Here is an 8,518-nt window from a genome sequence, read left to right on the forward strand (position 1 = left end):
TTGGGAAGATCATTGTTGTCTAAACCAGACATCAACAATGGGAGAAATTCACGTAAAGTTGATTTAAGTCCTTAATATAACACCCAATATGATATATTAAGGCTAGGACCCAACAAACTATTTTATAACTTGGAAGAGGGATGCCGTAATCCAAGCTATAAAATATTTGAAGGTAGGTGAATGACGATTCACCAATTTCCACCAAGATAAACGAAATGTATTATTAGGTTTTAATTGGTTTTGAAACTCCTAGATTCAAATTTTACAAATAATTCGTTTTTCACAAAACAAGTAATTATCTTAAAATTTGACAAACGTCATGTTTTTTTCCTTTTTTTTCAACTTGAAAATAAAACATTTGCATCAATATAACAGAAAACCACCAATGGCTCTGATACCACTGTTGGGTTTTGAGCATTCTAACACTCCTATGGTGTACATGCAACCCTATAAACCTTGGATCTATGTTTTCTCTATTATACATGCAAATATTAACTATTCCAAGGTTTCATCCTAACTAGCATATTATGAAGCACCTATACTACAAAGTTCTAGTTAGATGACATACCTTTTGATGTAGCTTGATGTCTTCAAGCTTTAAGAGCTTAGCCCCAATAGTGTGGAAACCTCAAATGGAATCACAAATCACAAAAACACCTTGGAAGAACTTGAGAGAATATGTATGCACACTAAAATCGGCCCACTCTTATTTTCACACACTTTTGCCAATTTTGTGAGCCAAGGGCCCTTTATATATTATGGAGGATTAGGGTTACATCCATGTAAACCCTAATACCCATGACCTTTCATTTACATAGGATCCATACGTTAAAAGCTCCATGGACCATCCATGAAAGCTTAGCCCAACCTAAATGAACTTGGCCCATTCCATATATATAAAAGTCCATATTTAATTAGTTCTTTTTGATCACTTAATTAATTCTAAATTAATTCTTGATCAATACTAATTTAAATAATATGATTCCATATTAATATATTAGAACTTATAATATATTAATATAAATCATAAATATACTATTCTCAAAAGACTATCCATATAAATTGTGTCGGTGAAGTGCAACCCAAATGGACCATGCCGGGTCGGGTCAAGTACATACCAAATATAGTTATGGACTTAGACATTAATCCAACAGGAATAACTTGAGAGAATACACTTGCACTCAAAATCGGTTATGCCCTCTTAGAACTCACTAGTAGTCCAATTCTGCTAGCTATAGGGCTCCTTTTATAGTGTTGTCACAATTAGGGTTTACACATGAATGCCCTTAATTGTCATGACTCTTGATTTCTAATGATCCATGGGTTTGCAACTCCCATGAACTATCCATGGAGCTCCAAATGGTTATAACCCAACTCCATAAACCATGGATCATAAATCCACCATAAAAGATTAGATGATTGTCATAATCAACCCTACATATTTAATTAGTCTCATTTTGATCACCAAATTAATTATAAATTAATACTTGATCAACACTAATTAAATAATACTATTATTAATATATTAGAACTTATAATATATTAATAATCACAAGTGTCCTTTCTCTCATTTAGTCTATCCAAGTATTGCAATGCCATGCAACCCAAATGGACCATGCCGGGTCGGGTCAAGTACATACCAAATAAAGTTATGAAATTAGACACTATATCCAATAGAACTTGAAGCTGACATAGACTCCAACAAGAGGTTGAGCAACCTGTTGAGGAGTCTAATGTACTCCCACCTCTACCTCATAGATCTGATAGAGAACATCATCCACCAGAGTTTTGTGGATTCCATATTACTAAAGAAAATGACAACCTGTTAGGCGATAATGAGCCGCGCAATTATCAAGAAACCATGGCGAGCCCAGATGCTGCAAAATGGAAAGAGGCGATGGACAATGAGATACGATAACCAATTATGGAACTTGGTTGATCCTACACCTGGCCTTAAAACCATTGGGTGTAGATGTGTCTTTAAGAAGAAAACTAACATGGATGGGAACATGCAGACTTATAAAGCTTGACTGGTTGTGAAAGGTTGTACTCAAACTCATGGAATTGATTATGAGGAAACTTTCTCAGCAGTAGCTATGATTAAGTCTATTGGGATTCTACTTGCCATAACTGCATTTCATGATTTTGAAATATGGAAAAGGGATGTAAACATTGCTTTCCTTAATGGGAAACTGATTGAGGACGTTTACATGGCCCACCCATAAAGTTTTGTACAATCCAAGTTTCCTAATATGGTATGTAAGCTTGAAAAAGTCCATTTATGGACTCAAACAAGCACCTCGCAAGTGGAACATCTATTTCGATGAGAAAATCAAGGAGTTTGGTTTCTTAAGAAACAAAGATGAATAATTTGTGTATGTTAGATCTAGTGGGAGAGTAGTTGTCTTCCTTTTCTTATATGTCAATGACATTCTTCTTATAGGAAATGAGATCCCAATACTGAATAATGTAAAATATTGGCTTGGGAAGAGTTTCTCTTTAAAGGACTTGGGAAAAGCTTCTTACACACTTGGTATTCAGATCTATAGGGATAAATCTGGATGACTAATAAGACTTTGCCAAAATACGTACTTAGATAAAATCTTGAAGAAATTCAAGATGGAATACTCTAAGAAAGGATATGTACCTATGCAACATGGCACAAATTTGAGTAAAATCCAATATCCCAGTACTAGTGAAGAACTGGACATAATGAGTCGAGTCTCATGTGCTTTGGCTATAGGATCAATAATGTATGCCATGATATGTACAAGGTCAGACGTCTCATACACGATTAGTATGAAGAGTCATTATCAAGCCAATCCTGGTGAAAGTCATTGGATCGCAATCAAGAACATTCTTAAGTATCTTAGGAGGACTAAAAATATCTTTTTGGTTTATGGTAGCAAAGAAGAGCTAAGTGTCAAAGGATATGTGGATGCGAGTTTCCAAACAGACAGGGATAATTTCATATCACAATGTAGGTTTGTATTCTTTTTTAATGGAGTAGCAGTAACTTGGAGAAGTTCCAAGCAAGAGACTATATCAGACTCAACTATAAAGTTAGAGCATAGTGCGTCCAATGAAGCGACCAAGGAAGCAGTGTGGTTGAAGTAGTTCACCAATGATTTGGGTGTTGTTCCAAGCATATTCGAACCGATTGAGATCTTCTGTGATAATGAGGGTGTAGTTGCCTTAGCTAAATAACCTCGAGATCATAAGCGCACAAGACATATATAGAGAAAGTTCCACTATATAAGGAAGACAATCCGACAGATTTGCTCAAAAAAACATTGTCACAAATCAAGCATAATGCTCATACTAGTTTTAATGGAATTAGGTTTGCTAGTGAATTAGTTTGAATTCACAATTTGTAGTTTGATCATTTGGAATATTTTTGATACTATGTTTTGGTGATTATTAATAATAAGTTGTTATGTTTGTTCATATTATTTGTGTTCCTTCTTTTTCATGTTTAGAATCGCTTCCAGAATAATATTTTATTCAAAATTCCACAATCATTCCTACTCTTGGAAGAAAATAGTGAATTAAGATTGTCATGTAGTATTGGCAGATTGTTCATAGGGATAAACATAACAAAGCCCTATGACCAATAATGATGAGTACTTGAAAATGGAGATTTGAAGTATTGTAGTAACCACACTTAAACATCACTCTGTGGATCATGTCATGAGTAAATTAAGACGACTATATTTCTTATTCTTCAAATGGAGATGCACGAGGTTTTGTTCTACAATCTGTTGTATCTTGGTTTTTCCCTAACATTGTTCGTAACTGGCAGCTATATAGGGTCTGACTAGATATTGCACGAGGAATAGTACTGAACTATGTAGTAAAAGTTTATTTGATCCTTTTGCCATAAATGGAAAAATATATATCTCTAGGACCCTCATTGATTTGGTGTTGACAACAAATGCTTGGCCAGACTGAGACTTTGTTGATTATATTTAATAATCAATCTTAAAAGTCACCACAAGACAATATCGAGAAACATAATCTTAAACCATGAGATTGAACCTTGATCCATGTCTTTAGTTCATAATAAGATATCTTGAAGATCAAAGGAATTTAAAGTCACTAGTCTTAGGGCTGTTTATAGCATTATTGTTATAAGTACAATAGTTGCGTTGGGCTGCCACTCACAGTTGTTTCTAGTAAATATTAGACTGGTCAATTGTTGATGTCTAAGTGCAAGTGGGAGATGATGGAGATTAGTGCCCATAGTCATAATAAACTCGATAGTATTACTATAAATAGTCGTGTCCTTTTAAGTTATATGCAAGAACAAAATAAAGCAGAACTGATAAGCTATTTATATGAGGGACTTGTTTTGTTAATTGATTAATCGTTTAATTAATTAATTAAAAAAATAAAGGAATATGGAATATTCCAGAATGATTTAAAATATCTAGATAATTACAAATATATTTGGTAATTATATTTAAGATTTCAAATATGTAACGCCCCACATTTCAACCCAATTTTTTCGATTAAAAATTTAAGTGTTTATTCAAATCACAACTACAAAATCTTAAATAGGACCGTTTAATCTTAAACATTTATTAGAGTATCGTCAAAAGTTATCACATGCACAAGTCTCTCATTGATGCGGTGCAATCGAGCCGTGCCCCTCCTTTATTATAAGAAAACCTGAAAACATTTAAACAACAAATTGTAAGCACAAAGCTTAGTGAGTTCCCCAAAATATCACACACAACAGATCACAAATAAACAACTATGGGTTATCAGCAACCCTGGAGACTACCAGAAGTCTCAGTGGGCAAACAACACGCCCTGTGGGTTATCAGCAACCCTAGAGACTACTCAAGGTCTCAGCATACACAATATCACATATAATAATAACAACAAATAAGACACAGTTGGTCAGCATGTATATACACAGACAATCATGCAAGAGTCACAAAGACAACAAACATCCTACATACACAAGTTAGTGGACCGATATTGGTACCTTCGACCCACAAGAGCAGTGAGAAAACTCACCTGAATTGAAGAACTTTGAAACACTACGATACGATCCCTTTTCTGTACTTCTTGCACCCGCGAATCCACTAAAACCAGATCCAGATAAAATCTTAATTAATAGCCCAAAATCCTCAAGTTTGACCCACGGCCAAACTTGGACAAAAGTCAACAGTCAGTGAAAGTCAAACTTCAGGTTGAGTACACCCAACGTACTCAGCTCGTACACATAGCGTACTCACCATCCAGAATCGGGACCCCATACGATTACGCACAGCGTACTCAAAGGTACGTCCAACGTACTCAGTCAGATGACACTTTTTCCATTAAGTGCTTATTCTCTTAAGTTTTTTCATCCAACACTCAGATCTAGTCCCACAACATCATTCTAAGTAATAAAGTTTCCAACTTTGTGACTTTCTATGTCTAGAAAAGGTCCAAAAGCCAAAACCTTAACTTATTAATCCAATAAAACATTATGACTCTTGCATGGAAGGAATAGAAGGACCAAGATCACATTTTTATGGATCCTTATAGCTTCATAATGGATAAAGTTTCCAACTTTATCCATTAGAATGGTCCAAACCACCAAGATCTAGTTTTTAAGTCTCAAAGGGACCAAAAGAGCATCTCTTCAACTTAATCCATTAAGTCCAATTCTCCAACCTTTAGATCTGAATCAATATGATGTTTAAATGGATAAAGTTTCCAACTTTATCCATAACAAGGTCACAAACTTTCAAGATCTAAAATCTATGCATTAAAGTGACCAAAATCTCATAATACCCAAGACTAGCTAGATCTATTAAATGCATCATCAAGATTCAAACTTTATACCTCTAGAAGAAAGATTAATGTGAACGAAGTCTGGATCTACAAGCTCCAATGCAACCAACATTTATCCAAAGAGCTTCTTCTTCTCAAAGATACACTAAGAACACTCTAAAGCACTCAATATCACCTTCGTTTGCTCAAAAGGCTCAAACTAGGATTAGGATTTTCATGGGAGGGTGTTGGAGAGGTGGATACTGAGAATGGAATGGGTTTGGGGAAGTTAAGGAGCTTAAATAGGGCTCAAACCACGAAAATAGGGTTTGGGCACTGATCGCATTCACCCAACGTACTCTTGGTATGCCCAACGTACTCAGGTATGCCCGAGTACGCCCAACGTATTTCCCCGTACGCCCAACGTACGCGGCTTAACCAAAAATCGTCCTAACTTCAAACGGTCATAACTTCTTCGTTTCAGCTCCGATTTTGACGATCTTTATATCCACAGAAAGGTGTTGAGGAGCTCTACAAACATATCTAATTACGTTTGACTTGAAACACATCGAACTAAAATCCTTAATTCATAAAAGAAGTCTAAAATACCACTTTTCTCATTTTACTCTTTGACTCTAAAGCACAAACCAAAGTTTTGGATCACATAATCTACATTACCCACATCTAAATGGGTCTACACCTCTCTTTACCAAATCCTAAAGCCTTATGATACTTGATCTTCGGGTTACGGGCCCGAATTATGAAACGACTCGAAACAGGGTGTTACAACTTTCCTCCACTTAAATTAGATTTCGTCCTCGATATCACTCATTGCTACTTTCCAGGTAATTAGATGATCCAACCATATCTTCCAGATCCTTGATAAAAATCGACCCTAACATACGATGACCTTCCAATAATCGAACCCATTCTTAGCAGAACCCACATACTAACGACGAACGAATTGTTGCTCCCGTTAACCTTAACCAATAAAGGGCAGCCATCACTACTCAGCTCAAAACCATGAATCCAATACCTAATCTGACTTCCCGACATACAAAACCATTATGAATCATAGCCAATATGGCTCCACTTTGCAATCTAATCCAAACGAAATCCTTACAACCCTAAATTATCCTGTTGTCCCACATTCTCATTTTCGATCTATCCAAGATCTTTTGAGCTCCGAGCTGATCTACCAATTATCTGAAGGGCTGGATTTCCGACCGGTCAATGAAACCAACATCCTTTCAAACGACTTGTGACATCCCCAAATTTATCGGCTAGAAAAGACCGATTTAGTTTATGCTTTTAAAATAAAATCAGAGTAATCTTCCAAAAGATGTTACGGAATTTGTTCCCAAAACAAATATAATAAAAATTTATCAAAGCATTTCTTAAAGAAATATATTTTCATTATATAACAAAACCTCAGGATGTCATGTTCCGATACAGACCAAAAGCATAAACAGTATATTATAAGCCTTACAACGGTTATTTACAACTACTGGCCTATAATCCAAAAATCCCTCGTCATCATCCAAACTATGTTCTGGGTCCACTACCTGTAATATAAAAAGCTGAGTGGGTCAGGTTTGGGAGCCTAATGAGCATATAGGGTTTTCAACCCATAAATAATAATAAATTTATTAATTTCATCAACCAATAATAAATTTATTAATTTCATCAAACAACAAAAACCATGATTACCCGTTCCCGTTATCCCCACTTTACGTCCCAAAACACCTATCATAAGGGACCTAGTCTAAGGATTTTCATCGGGGTGACAACATTGATTTAGGCGATTCCTCAACAATTTATGTCAAAAAATGTAACCATGTAGGGTATGGAGTATACCATTAAACACTAAGTTCAAAAACACCTACAGGTTGCGAGCCTGCTAGCGTTCCACTGGACTGTCTAGAAAGGTCTGTGGTCGTCATCTATACTCCGCTAGATGACTGAAACAACAACAATATCGAGGCCTCTCATCATTTTAACACACATCAACTATTTCATCTACCCATGTTTTACCCAACATATTTGTAGATAAAAATACATATACAGTTTAAAACTTGTATAAAACATCTATTCAACACCCATCTCAAATAAACAAACAATATAACTACACATAGCACGTATTTTACAGAAAATACTTCATATCTATGTGTAAGATGAAAGTGACTATACACTCACATGATAAGACGATAATTGGGCAGCACTTCGTTTCTTAAAACGATAGTTTCTGATAAAACCGGGATGTTTTCCCAAAAACCGGGCTTTACGTGGGAAGAGTTTCGACTCGAAAAACTCTTTTCTCTGGATCTTCAGGCTCTCCGGGACTTGCTTACGATGCTAGGATGATATAATAGGTTTGGGGGTAATTTTTGCAATGTAGAAGAAAGTATAGGGGTGAAAGGATGAAAAGTGTAACATCAATTCGGCTGGCTTCGTTCACTATTTATAGTGGAGGCTGGCCTGGTCTACGCAGCGCGTTCCTGAACGCAACATGTTTCGGTGGGTGCGTGGCTTCGGACGTGTCAAGATGCGAGATACGTGTCCACTACATGCGAACACGGGGCGTTCCCTCGGACGTATGGCGTTCCCCTTTGGATAAGCTTCGAAGTTTGTGTCCAAAACTTCACAAAATTCATAACTTTTGAATACGAGGTCCGTTTTCATCGTTATTTATATCCACACGTAGGTGAGATTATACTCTACAACTTTCATTTAGACTCCGTCGGCTAAT

The sequence above is a fragment of the Lactuca virosa genome, chromosome 4 (assembly GCF_052849685.1).
Source record: "Lactuca virosa cultivar CGN04683 chromosome 4, Lactuca_virosa_CGN04683_v6, whole genome shotgun sequence".
NCBI lineage: Eukaryota > Viridiplantae > Streptophyta > Magnoliopsida > Asterales > Asteraceae > Lactuca > Lactuca virosa.